Source organism: Crotalus tigris, unplaced genomic scaffold (assembly GCF_016545835.1).
Source record: "Crotalus tigris isolate CLP2741 ecotype Arizona unplaced genomic scaffold, ASM1654583v1 scf7180000021160.8983255:1529534, whole genome shotgun sequence".
In the NCBI taxonomy this organism is placed as follows: Eukaryota; Metazoa; Chordata; class Lepidosauria; order Squamata; family Viperidae; genus Crotalus; species Crotalus tigris.
This window is the reverse complement of record NW_024098373.1, coordinates 250,833-264,967: the sequence shown is the minus strand read 5'-3', so window position 1 is coordinate 264,967 and position 14,135 is coordinate 250,833. Positions and strand designations below refer to the sequence as shown.

General features: G+C 43.0%; 1 long non-coding RNA gene across 2 annotated transcripts in view; it reads right to left on the bottom strand.

The window, feature by feature from the left end:
* Positions 1 to 14,135, bottom strand: part of LOC120320082 — a 123,697-nt gene that overhangs the window by 37,277 nt on the left and 72,285 nt on the right. For both annotated transcript variants that reach the window (XR_005559894.1, XR_005559893.1), the window contains exon 3: positions 7,889 to 8,013. This is a non-coding gene — a long non-coding RNA (uncharacterized LOC120320082). The remainder of the gene's footprint in view (positions 1 to 7,888; positions 8,014 to 14,135) is intronic.

The window sequence follows — 14,135 nt, the reverse complement described above, 5'->3', positions numbered from 1 at the left end:
TCCTCCTTCCCTCTCTCTCACCCTCCCTCTCTCTCACCCTCCCTCTCTCTCTCTCTCTCTCTCTCTCTCTCTCTTTCTCTCTCTCTCTCTTTATTTAGGATGAACTCTTCCACAAGCACCACCATAAAACGACTCTTTCTGTGACTTTGACTCCCACCTCTTTCGGAAAAACTAAAATGTGCCAGGTATCTTTGAACACTTGATGTAATTTATTGGCAACTTTTATTGATAAGATTTCGCCCAGTGACTCTTAAGAATGGCTTATTTCACCTAGTATTAATGCTATAAAGACCCAACCAGTCTACTATAGAGAGAGAGTGTTTGACTTGTAATCGTTTCTTTAGTGACCATTTGAAGTTACAAATGGCACCGAATAAAAATGGACTCACGACTGGTCTTCACACTTACAACCACCTGCAGCATCCCCCAATTCAGACACTTGGCAAATGACTCATATTTATGACGGCTGCAGTGTCCCGGGGTCACGTGATCCCCCTTTTGCGACCTTCTGACCAGCAAAGTCGATGGGGAAGCCAGATTCACTTAACAACCATGTTACTAACTTAACCACTGCAGTGATTCAGTTAACAACTGTAGCGAGAAAGGTCATAAAATGGGGGGGGCAAAATTCACGAAATTGTCTTGCTTCGCAACAGAAATTTGGGGGTCAATTAGGGTCGTAATGGCTGTGAAGGTTGGACCGTAAGAAAGGCTGAGCGCCAAAGAATTGAGGCCTTTGAACTCTGGTGCTGGAGAAGACTCCTGTGAGTCCCCTGGACTGCAAGGCGTTCAAACCGGTCAGTCCTAGAAGAGATCAACCCCGATTGCTCTCTAGAAGGTCAGATCCTGAAGTCAAAACTCAAATACTTTGGCCACCTAATGAGAAGGAAGGACGCACTGGAGAAGAGCCTGATGCTGGGGAAGATGGAGGGCAAGAGAAGAAGGGGACGACAGAGAAGGAGGCGGCTGGATGGAGTCACTGAAGCAGGAGGCGTGAGCTTCAATGGATTCTGGAAGATGGAAGAGGACAGGAAGACCTGGAGGAACTTTGTCCATGGGGTCGCGATGGGTCGGACACGACTTCGCAACTGACAACAACAACAAACAAAGTCAAGGACTACCTGAACCCGAAACATCCTCGGCATATAGCTCTGTGACCTCTAGTTGAAAACCTCCAGCAATCAAAAAGTCATCCATAGCTCAGTGGGACAGCAGCTACGTCCTGTGAAATGGTCCTGGGTTCAAAACTAGACAGAACTGACATGTATCTCTGCCTGAACTGCAAGCCTGTCAAAGTCTATGGAAATTCTCAATCATCCAGGTCGTAGTTGTCCCAAAGGTGTTTTTCGAAAGGCACCTGGACTGTCTTGTTTTTTTTTTTTTTCCTTGAAAACATTTCACTTCTCACCCAAGAAGCTTCTTCAGAACTTATGGCCTTTAAAAACTCTAGCTTATCTTCTTTAGAACTGAAGAAGCTCCTTGGTTGAAAAGTGAAACAATTTAAAGGGGGAAAAAACCAAGAAAGTCCAGATGCCCGTTGATGCCCACAGAAGTTTCATTTATCTATTCCATTCCAGAGGCCTGGAGTGTTCTTCCAGGATCGCAGAAAGAACTGTATTACAATGTAGACCACCCCAAGCCCCTCTCTGAGGAATATAGACAGGCCAGACTTGGAATACTGCATCCAGTTTTGGTCACCACCATGTAAAAAAGATGTTGAGACTCTAGAAAGAGTACAGAGAAGAGCCACAAAGATGATTAGGGGACTGGAGGCTAAAACATATAAGGAACGGTTGCTAGAATTGGGTATGTCTAGTTTAACGAAGAGAAGGACAAGGGGGGACATGATAGCAGTGATCCAATAACTCAGGGGCTGCCCCCAAAGAAGAGGGAGTCAAGCTATACTCCAAAGCACCTGAAGGCAGGAAAAGAAGCAATGGGTGGAAACTAATCAAGGAGAGAAGCAAACTGGAACTAAGGAGAAACTTCCTGACAGTGAGAACAATTAATCAGTGGAACAACCTGCCTCCAGAAGCAGTAAATGCTCCAACACTGGAAGTTTTTAAGAAGAGACTGGACAGCCATTTGTCTGAAATGGTGTAGGGTTTCCTGCCTGAGCAGGGGGTTGGACTAGATGACCTCCAAGGTCCCTTCCAACTTTACTACTATTATTATTATTAAGAAATAGGAAAAATAAATAGATAAAATATAAATAACTGTTGAAGGCCCAAGGAATCAGAAGGGTCTTGTTTTTTAAAAAAAACAGTCGTGGACCACTCATAATCCTAGGTCAGTTAGTCTTTTACGACAAACTCAGCCACTGCCTTAGTGGGACAGTCAAACTAGGATCTCAGTTTAAATGATGAGTTTGTTTGGTCACTACTCTTTTCTTCCCAAAATGTGTATGGCTTCCAAATTCACTGGTGCCTTTCTTAATCCTGAGCTTCAAGTTTATAATGTGGTGTAAGAAATTAGTCATCGGCTAGTTCTCTACTCAGTAGAATTTGTACATGCCGCCACAGCGGTTAGAATTTTTAAAGGCGATAACCTCTGGAGATCATCGGACTGACCACACTTAATTGGAAAGAATCCTTCAGGATCCTAGAGGGAATTTTTAGCCTTCCCACATTGTCATGCTCAATTTCACATGACATCTTAAAAGCTCTTAAGACCCCGTTTAACTGCTCCCCCATTTGATCTTCCATTCAATTTTTGTCACATGACAATATGGAAATAGACGGAGAGCGATCCTACTGGAATCTGGAGAAAGCCTGATTAAAATTAAATCCTACTGAGTTCCATCAAAAAGATTGCATTTCTCTCGAGACCGATCAGGGAATAAGTTTTAATGAGCTCAATGGGCTATTTCTGAATAAACATGTCTGTAATTGTACTCATCTCCTTAATAAGCCAGCTTTAAATGGCAGGGGTAGAAGAATCTGACAACTTTTTTTAAACCACGGGCAAAAATAGCTATAGCAGTGTGATATTTATCATCAGACAGGGTTACATTGCTCTGGAAGCAACCATTATCCCAGGATGTGGGAGGGGAAAAAAAGAAAGTTGGGTTTAGTTTTCACTTTGCAGTTCAGGGCAAACCTAATGAAACAGAACGGGCAAAGAATTATTTCCAAATCTATTTAAAATTTCCTAACTCTAAACTCACTTAACAACTGCCTTGCTTAGCAACAGAAATTTAGAGCTCACGTGTGGGTCATAAGTTGAGGACTACTTGTATTCTGAAAGTAAAGTTTTGCCTTTTTTGTGTGTTTGCCTTGTTAGTGCTCTTATTATTCTAGCTTCAATTTCTTTCAAAAGAAAGAAAGCCAGTTTAGTGTACTGGTTAAGGCATCAGGCTAGAAACCAGGGACTGCGAGTTCTAGTCCCGCCATAGGCACAGAGTCAGCTGGGTGACCTTTGACCAATCCCTCTCTCTCAGCCCTGGGCAGGAGGCAGTGACTAACCAAAATCTTGGAAGGAGTCAAGGCTGACTTGAAGGTACACACGTACACACAGATACAGACACACACACACACACACACACACACACAATTTAAAAATGAAGAATACTTGTGTTGTGGGATCACCTACACCAATGGTTCTCAACCTTTTTAATGCCGCGACCCCAACCGGTCGTAAGTCGAGGACTACCCAACCGGTCGTAAGTCGAGAACTACCCAACCGGTTGTAAGTCAAGGACTACCCAACCGGTCGTAAGTCGAGGACTTCCCTGCCCGGGAGCGCTGCGCATGCGTGGTGCCGCCCCCTGCGCCGGCTGAGGTGTAGCTGGCAAGCGGCAGAGACGGAGCAGGCCAACCACCGGCTGGGCCACCAGCTAGCCCAGCCCAAGGGAGGTAAGGCACCCGTCGGGCCCACGCGTGCCAGCAACCCTCCCTGCGCCCGCCGGGCTCCCACCTCCCACCCCTGGCCCTCTTTTCCTTACATTTTTAGTAGTTGCTCAGCAGGGAGGGGTGGAAACTTCCAGACAGCTCGCCTTCACTGCAGACAACTTGCAGCACCGTTTGCAGAATGGGACTTTTGGCAGGGCAGAGACAGCCTGGACAATTCTGATTGGCTTTTGAAAGCCAATAGAATTAGACTCTATTCAAGAGAGTCTCTTCTATTGGCTTTCAAAAGCCAATAGAATAAAAGGGAGTAGCACAGCTAAGGAAAAGGGGGAAAAAAATGGCGGACTGTGTTGTTTGGTGACCCCCATGAAATGGTCGTTCGACCCCAAATGGGGTCGCGACCCACAGGTTGAGAACCACTGACCTACACACAGACCAGACACATTTGATCTGAACCAAACAAACCCCAAGAAAGTGATATATTTAATTCATTTTATCATCTGCCCTTATCCATGTACATGTAGGCCATTTTTAGATTACTGAATTTTATCACATATGGGTCACTGACTACAATAAAGGTTTTCTTTTTGCCTTCTTCAAATTACTGGGGAAAGTTACACATCTATCACACCTATTTCTTAATGAAACATTCATCCAAAGTACTGTGTGTATATATAACGTTCTCAAAATATTTTTTTCAGTAATATTATTTAAAAAAAGATTCTCAAACAAGGGTCTAAATAAATTTTCTGTTCCTGCACCAGGCCTATGGAAAGGTCTCCACCCAAAGATCCAGATAGCTCTAACCACATTAGTCTTCAGGAAAATCTTGAAAATCTGGCTCTTCCCTCAGGCACTGGGGTCAGATTATTGGTTAGGCATGCAAGGAATTAAGATTGTGCGATCATTTTTAGTGGTTTTAGTTACATTTCTTTTGTGTGTCTGGTTTTTTTTGCAATATTGTGTTTTTATATATCTGTTGTAAGCTGTCTAAAGTCACTATATGAGATGGGCAGCTACATCAATTTTATAAATAATAATAATAATAGTAGTAGTAGTAAAGTTGGAAGGGACCTTGGAGGTCATCTAGTCCAACCTCCTGCTCAGGCAGGAAACCCTACACCATTTCGGACAAATGGCTGTCCAGTCTCTTCTTAAAAACTTCCAGTGTAAATGAATGACACAGATGTAAAAAATCATGTTACTGAGATCCATCATAATCCAAACATTAACAACACTGGCTGCATTCACATAATAACCTGATTCCAAAATTAACCCATGTTCTTCATTTATGTAGTGTATCTCACCATAAACTAAATAGGATGTGTTAGCACAAAAAAGCTTTTTAAAAAAACCCCAAAACCTTACCTTTAACCATAGTTAAAACTAATAAAGCGCAGTATTTTGTGTGAATGTGCTGTTCGACTTGATTCAATTAAGCATGTCACATAACTGCAACCTCTTTCTTCTCTCTTTCCCCTTCTGTACTTATGAAAGAGGAATGGAAACAATATCATTTTTCAAATGGTCTTTTTACTGTATTGAGATTTTTTTTCTGTTCACTGTTCAGAGTTCCTTCTGGTTATACGGGCAGCCCCATAACTCTGTTTCATAAATAAAAATAATTAAAACTAGCGAGCTTAGCAAGCTGCAGCCATCCAAATGCAATAACACGCCTTACTCCTTGAACAAAGTACAATATGCTACGCGTAGACCCCGTGCCAGCTGTGATTTCATTGCAATGTTGAAGTAGAAATGTCTAATCAAAGTGGTACTCGGGGGCAGCAAAATGTCCACAGGTACCCCCTGGGAATCTGGTGGACATTCTGGCTCTACTTGAATTTATACTTTTGGGATTCGGGTTTGATGATTCCTTGACTAAAAGAAAATAGGAAATTATCTAGTAAACACCAAAGCATTTCCTTCCAGGTTGATCTTTATTCATATAAATGCACTCCCCACCTGTGTAGTCACTTCTGGAACATTAAAAAAGCTGGGAGGCTTGCAGACCACTGCTTTGCTTAGAAGTCTGCCCAAGTCCTCAAAACAACACACACGCTCACAAACGAAGTAGAGGGGGATATAAGAAACATCTAAGTTGTATGTTTGGGGTGAGTCCACGTATGAGTATGGATTGACAGGGAGTAACTTCACCAGTTTGTCTTCTAGTAAAGCAGTGGTTCTCAACCTTTTTCATACCGCGACCCCCAACCGGTCGTAAGTCGAGGACTACTCAACCGGTCGTAAGTCGAGGACTACTCAACTGGTGCAGCACCGTTTACAGAATGGGACTTTTGGCGGACTCAGCAGGGCAGAGACAGCCTGGACAATTCCTATTGGCTTTTGAAAGCCAATAGAATTAGATTCTATTCAAGAGAGTCTATTCTATTGGCTTTCCAAATCCAATAGAATTAAAGGGAGTAGCACAGCTAAGGAAAAGGGGGGGAAAATGGCGGACTGCGTTGTTTGGCGACCCCCGTGAAATGGTCGTTCGACCCCAAATGGGGTCCCGACCCACAGGTTGAGAACCACTGTAGAAAAGGAATATTTTCTGATAGAGTCATGTTCCCACCGGATCATTTTGTCTGAGTACCTCCAATATGTTCTTGGAGGTGTTCCCATCTTTCTTTGATCAAATATCCTTGATTGTATACAATTAACTGTCAGAATGCCAGCTACCAAATACAATCCATGACTAAACTTCATGGCAAACCAGCTAACCCATCTGTCTTCTTCTGCACGAATCACCTATGAATTCTCACATTCCAAAATCACAGACTGCCAAATATTTAACGTCGGTCGAAATAACCAATTCAAATATTTGGCCAGTTATTTCCGCCAATATTTGACTGGGTAGGCCACTCCCAAAGACTCGTCTGGGAGAGTTTTGGCAAAGAAGGCGGCCCACCTCTTTTCTGAAGCCAGAACGGAGGCTCAACGACACAACTTAAAAATGCCCACCATCCCCATCCACTCATGGAACAATAAGTAAATCACAGAGAGAGTGAAGCAGATGTCAAGCAAGATTGGTTTCGGTAGCACAAGCTGAGGCAGGCCAGAACGTACGATAAAAACAACCCGACAACAAGCGAATTAAAATGCCTTACAAAGAGTCAGATTATTCATGTGGACAATGCACAGGGCCCTTCTCCAAGGAGACAGGCGGTTAAGAAATATGAAATAGAAATAAATAAATAAATCTGCCTTTGTCTCTTTCTCCCTGGAAATGCTGAGACTCAAACTACAAGCAATATCGCAAAGGACAGAAGTACGTCATTTTTTTTTTTAAATGGAAACCTTATCTTTGCCCTGAAGATACCAGCTGGTCTTCCAACTACCGGTGGTCACCATCTCTTAGCCATCACCCCACTTGTCCGTAGGTGATACAGGAAAGAAAATACAGCTGGGGTTACGATGGCAGTGGTAATCTAGGAGGGTTGTATGCTACCCAGAGTTGCCTTTTTGTGAATTATGACAGTTATACAATTTTGATAAATATATATTTACAAAAGGTAGTAAACCTTCATAATCGTATCACGCTGTAATGGTTCCCAGAGATACACGAGAAACAATTTCCATTTTAGATGGAAGGAGAAAGGCCCAATCAGCCTAAAGGCGAATCGTGGGATAAGGGGAATTAAGAATGGTTTACTACACTAGTCCCTATTTTTACTCAAACTGGGCTTGGAGTATCCTTCCTCCAACTTGGCTGAGAAGGTGAATGGTCAGTTGGGCATGATCCTACACACCCTCAGTTTTTTTTAGCTCTAAAATGGGAATAGTAATAAAATGGCCTGGACAGTGAAACATGTGAAAAACATAAAACAATAAAGCAGTGGTTCTCAACCTTTTCTTCACCATGGAGCCCGCCTTAAATACTTTTTGTGGCCACGGACCACCAAGACTTAAGATTTAAATCATAACATTTCTTCAAGCTTTCACAGACCCCCTGTGACAACTCCCCACCCACCCGGGGTCTGCGGACCACAGGTTGGGAGTCACTGCAATAAAGGATTCAAGAAAGACCGTATTTAACTTACCACTGGGGTTCAGCTGCCAAAATCTCATATAGTCCTCAACAAGGTGGTAGTTACGAGTCAAATCCATTTGCAGTCAGGAACGTTGCAGCTTTCTTTCATCTGCTGCTGGAAGGCTCCTGAATCAGCTGCAGGCAGATGAAAAGGAAGAAGAAGAAAAGAAAAACCACACCAATGAAGCTTCCATTTCCAATTCATTCTGCTATCTGAGTCGGGAGGTCAACAATTTCCCCAAAGAAATTCTCCCAAAATATTTTGGGGAGAGGGTGTTTGGTCCTCTTTTCCCCCTCCGGGAGAAGAGTCGTCTCCTTACTATGGATGGCAGCTCAGCAATGCCGTGAAAAGACCAACAAGCTCTTGAGAACTAGCATTTGCTGTGGATGCCACTCCCGGGTCGGTACAAAAAGGTTATGAAATGAAGAGCCGTTTCATTTCATTTTTAGTGAAAATATCTCTCGTTGTATGCTCCTTCTCCAAGCACAGGTACTCCATCTTCGCCCCCAGAAGCAGAGTGGAAAAAAATATATATATAATACATCCAGTATGAACTGTTTGTACTGTACAAATGGCAGAACTTAGCATATACAGTACTCCTAGCTGTAACATAATGAGGCTGCTTCAACTGTGTCCCTATCCTTTCTTGCCAATCTGTGATGCAAGAAGCTGCCTTGAATCTAGTTTCATAACAGGTTCTCAAGTCCACACCTACTCACAACAGGAAAATCCTTTCTGTTCCCAATCAATCCAAGAACAGTATTCCCTTTAATGAGCATTACAATAATCCTTGTCTCCTGTGGGTCCAATACATATACTGTCTATATCCGTGCATGTTAATAATGTAATAATTTGACTCAAAAGGTGTAGAGGCTAGATCCTTTGGAGTTAAATGGAAGCAACAAAGAAGTCTCATGGGAGGAACAGATAGATGGACTAGAGAAATCTCTCCTGTTAGAAAGAGGGTGGTTACCTAATTTGGTCTACCTGAAAGTTTACAGCACTCTAAAACAGAACTACATAAACCCAGAACTGGTCAAGCAGAAAAATTCTTATTTCCTGAAAGCTACGTATTGTACTCCCAAACGAGCGTGGAGGATGGAACTTGTATCTAACAGATCTGGAAGGCAGTAGATTCCAAAAGTCTAAAGTATCATTGAATATCCGTACAGATTTTTGTTGTTGTTCATCTGCCATGTGCTTTAAATTCTGGATTTATTTATTTTTTTTCCTTTCGTACACTATAATTCCCGCTGAATAGTTAGAGCACTGAGGCTGAGGGAAAAGCAACAGCTTGAGGATGGATCCAAAGTCAAGCTTGAGTTTTAGAGCTGAATCTCCCCAGAGGCAACTTGGCCCCTGGCGGACTTCAAAAAAGCAAGGTGGCAGAGTGCTGAGTGCAAAAAAGAGCAACGAAGATGATTAGGGGACTGGAGGCTAAAACATATTTGAATGGTTGCAGGAATTGGGCATGTCTAGTTTAGTGAAGAGAAGGACAAGGGGGGACATGATAACAGTGTTCCAATATCTCAGGGGCTGCCCCAAAGAAGAGGCAGTCAAGCTATTTTCCAAAGCACCTGCAGACAGAACAAGAAGTAATGGATGGGAAATAAGCAAGGAGAGAACCAACCTAGAACTAAGGAGAAATTTTCTGACAGTGAGAACAATTCATCAGTGGAGTGACTTGCCTCCAGAAGTGGTGAGTACTCCGACGCAGGAGGTTTTTAAGAAGAGGTTGGACAACATTTCGCGTTTCCGGCCTGAAATGGGAGTTGGACTAGAAGACCTCCAAGGTCCCTTCTAACTCTTGTTATTCTATTATTCAGGAATGAGATATATATCATCATGCTGAGACTCACTGCCTCATCAAGATCAAGCAAAATTACTCATGTACAACATCAAGTGGATCAAATAATGGGAAACCAGAGAGCTGTTTTCAGTCATTCAGCTGATACTAGCCAGACAGCAAGTGTTCGTAGCCCATATTTGTATTCCAACCAGCAAAAAAAAAAAAAAAGCTCCTGTCTTTAATCCTTTTAACTAAAGATCAAATCTGAGACACAGTGAAGGTAAAGTATGTTCTGCCAATGGACCGCAGCCCCAGTCCTTTGCATCAATAGGCAAACATAAATTTAGAAACCCATTACCGGGTAAAGAAGCAAACACACACACACACACACACACAAAAAAAACTCAAAGTATACGATCAACCAGCCACGTGGTTCAAAACACTCACATACAGCCATGGTTCCAGGTTTCAGTCTTGGTTTCCCTGAGCAATCCATTGATTCGGCAAGCCAACATTGCCCCCAAATGGGGAATAAACTCTCCTGGTTATCTTCTTCTTTAGAAAGCATTATTCCATTTCTGTGTGCCTCCAAGGAGCCTACGTAGTAGTCCATCTGCAGGCTGAAATATTCTCTTCTGACTTCCAAAGTTGTTCGATAGAAAAGAGAGCGAGGAAGAGAGAGAGAGAGAGAGAGAGGATGGGAGAGAGGGAGAGGGAGAGAGAGAGGGAGAGAGAGAGAGAGAGAGAGAGAGAGAGAGGATGGGAGAGAGAGAGAGAGAGAGAGAGAGGGAGGATGGGAGAGAGGGAGAGGGAGAGAGAGAGGGGAGAGGAGAGAGAGAGAGAGAGGATGGGAGAGAGAGGGGGGGAGGATGGGAGAGAGGGAGAGGGAGAGAGAGAGAGAGGATGGGAGAGAGAGAGAGAGGGAGGATGGGAGAGAGAGAGAGAGGGAGAGAGAGGGAGAGGGAGAGAGAGAGAGAGAGAGGATGGGAGAGAAAGAGACAGAGACAGAGAGAGAGACAGAGAGAGAGAGAGGATGGGAGAGAGAGAGAGAAAGAGAGAGAGACAGAGAGAGACAGAGAGAGACTAGCTAGCTAGCTAGCTCAAAAAAGGCAGGGAAAGAATTCAAAAAAATCACAGAAAGAAGAGGGCAAGAGAAATAAGGTGTGACATACAGCACTTTCATTTTTCTTTTGGGAAAGTTTCCTTCTTAGGTGACTAAAAAAAAAAAAAATCTAGAAAACTTGCCTGCCAGTTGAGACCGATCCCCTGTACTGTACTATTCATAGCAAGCAAGAAACTTAGCTCTCTGAATCTTGAAACCATTCACTAAGAATAAGGGAAACGTCAATTCCCAGCAAGAGACCTCGCCTCCTATTAGCATACAAAGGTGGCCACGTGCCCCTCGGATCACCAAAAGCACATCCCCTGACTCATCCAAGCCATGCAGAGAACAATTTCCTCCCTGTCTAAACCCTGTCGTGCATTGTAAACGGGACAGAGTGGGCTTCCCTGCAACAGCTTTGACGGTAACTCCAAAGCAAGCTCAACTTTGCTCGGCATTGCAAGGAGGTGGCCAAATCTTGAGTTTTGAGTCAGCCCTCAATTATACACCGAAGGAAATTAGTCAGCAGCACGCAGCACATGTTTTGCAATGAGTAGCTCTTCGGGCTCTCATGCAATGTTGTTGCTTCTGACAAATGCAAAGATCCTTGGCAATGCCCAAAGCCCAGGAAAATTCCATAGACCAAAAAAAAAAAAAAAAGAAAAGAAAAGAAAAGAAAGAAAAAAAAAGAAATGAAATGAAATGAAAGACAGCGGGGGGGAAGCGAAGGGGGGGGGGGAAGAAAGAAAAAAACAAAGTGGCTGATTTGTAAAAGCATCATGCCAGATGCCATTTTCAATTCGATCTCATTCTGCAGGCTGTTTATTTGTTTAATCGTTCCCATTTATATAGCTGCCCATCTCTCTCATGTGTGATTCTGGGTAAGTTCACGACAATTAAAAATAACAAAGAAAGAAAAATATAAATAAAAGCGACAAATGCACAATTGGAGTAAAACCCACAAAACTTCACCAACAGCAGGTTAAAATATGATCAACAAATCCAGTTCTCTATGATCTGACTTGAAACACTGTGCAGGGTTAGAGGATGGTGGAAAATAGAAAGGCGGGAATATTCTCTCTTACATGCACACACAAAAAAGGAAACGAGATCCTTCCTTGTGCGTGCTGAGAAAAATAATTGGACAGAGTATAATCAGCTACTGGTAGCCCGGGGGTAAAATTAACTCCTTTCAGAATTAGTTAAAAATACAGACTGAACGTTCTTCAGCTTTTCTTGAATCTTAGATGAAGGAATAGAAGAGGAACTCATCACATTTGCAGATGACACTAAGCTGGCAGGAATAGCCAACATCCCAGGATCCAAAAAGATCTTGACAGACTTGAACAACGGGCCCGATCCAACAAAATGAATTTTAACAGGGAGAAAAGCAAGGTTTTACACCTAGGCAGGAAAAACCAAAGGCTTGAACTACGGGCCCGATCCAACAAAATGAATTTTAACAGGGAGAAAAGCAAGGTTTTACACCTAGGCAGGAAAAACCAAAGGCTTGAACTACGGGCCCGATCCAACAAAATAAATTTTAACAGGGAGAAAAGCAAGGTTTTACACCTAGGCAGGAAAAACCAAAGGCACAAGTACAGATTGGGTGAGACCTGGCGCAAACATAGCAACTGTGAGAGGGACCTTGGAGTCCTAGTAGACAATCACTTGACCATGAGCCAGCAGTGTGCAGCAGCAGCAGCAGCCCAAAAAACTAATACAATCCTGGGTTGAATAAACAGAGGCATAAAATCAAAATCACGTAAAGTATTAGTAATGCTTTATAAAGTCTTAGTAAGGCCACACCTGGAATACTGCATCCAGTTTTGGTCATCACGTTACAAAAAAAATTTTTGGGGGAGACTTTGGAAAAAAATGCAAAGAAGAGCAATTAAGATGGTTTAAAGGCCTGCAGACAAAAACACAGGAAGAAAGGTTGCAGGAATTGGGTATGGCCAGTCTAGAGAAAAGAAGGACTAGGGGTGACATGATAGCAGTCTTGCAGTATTTGAGGGCCTGCCCTAAAGAAGAGGGGGTCAACTTATTTTCCAAAGCACCAGAAGGCAGGACAACAAAACAATGGATGGAAACTAATCAAGGAGAGATGCAACCTGGAATTAAGGAGAAACTTCCTAACAGCGAGGACAATTAACTAGACGTTGCCTTCAGACGTTGAAGGGGCTTCATCACTGGAGGTTTTTAAGAAAAGATTGGACAGCCACCTACCTGAAATGGCATAAGGTCAGCTGCTTGAGCAGGAGGTTGGACTAGAAGACCTCCAAGGTCCCTTCCAACTCTATTCTGATTGATTGATTGAATCATCACACGTGCCTTGGATCATAAAACACTATCAATTGGATAACTGAAGGAACAGTAACTGCGGTGACAGACTGAAGATAAGGGCAGGCCTGCCCCTTGGGAAATCAAGGTAAATCTCCTTGGATTGTTTCATAAAGGATAAAAATGACCTCAAAACATTGGGTTGAGAATGGAAAGAAGTTCTAATGTGCATACAGGACTGCAGGGGAGATATAACATCCATGAAACGTTGGCCAGATCTGACTCCAACATCTCCTTTTGTGCAAATAAGGAGTGGCAGATTGACTAGACTCAATGCATCTATAAGCTGTATTCCCACATTTCAGCGGGTTCTTGAATTAATCCTCTTTCCTAGGTGGCGGCACACAAATTAAGTATAGAAAACTCTGTACTGCCATCTAATGATTGGATGTTTACAGTCTAGATGCAGGAGTCCTAAACATAGTGAATGCGTGTGATTTCAGGGTTTATAATTCATGGAGTGTGAGTTTATGATAAGCCATTATATGAGAGAAAAGAGAGAAGTGTAGTTGAGTTACCAGAACTGGACCAGAGACAATCAGCTTATTGATGTTGAGACTCTAGAAAGAGTACAGAGAAGAGCAACAAAGATGATTAGGGGGACTGGAGGCTAAAACATATAAGGAATGGTTGCTGGAATTGGGTATGTCTAGTTTAATGAAGAGAAGGACCAGGGGGGACATGATAGCAGTGTTCCAGTATCTCAGGGGCTGCCCCAAAGAAGAGGGAGTCAAGCTATTCTCCAAAGCGCCTGAGGGCAGGACAAGAAGCAACGGATGGAAACTAATCAAGGAGAGAAGCAATCTAGAACTAAGGAGAAACTTCCTGGGAGTGAGAACAATTAACCAGTGGAACAACCTGCCTCCAGAAGCAGTGAATGCTTCAACACTGGAGGTTTTTAATAAGAAACTGGACAGCCATTTGTCCGAAATGGTATAGGGTTTCCTGCCCGAGCAGGGGGTTGGACTAGATGACTTCCAAGGTCCCTTCCAACTCTATCATCATCATCATCATCATTGTTA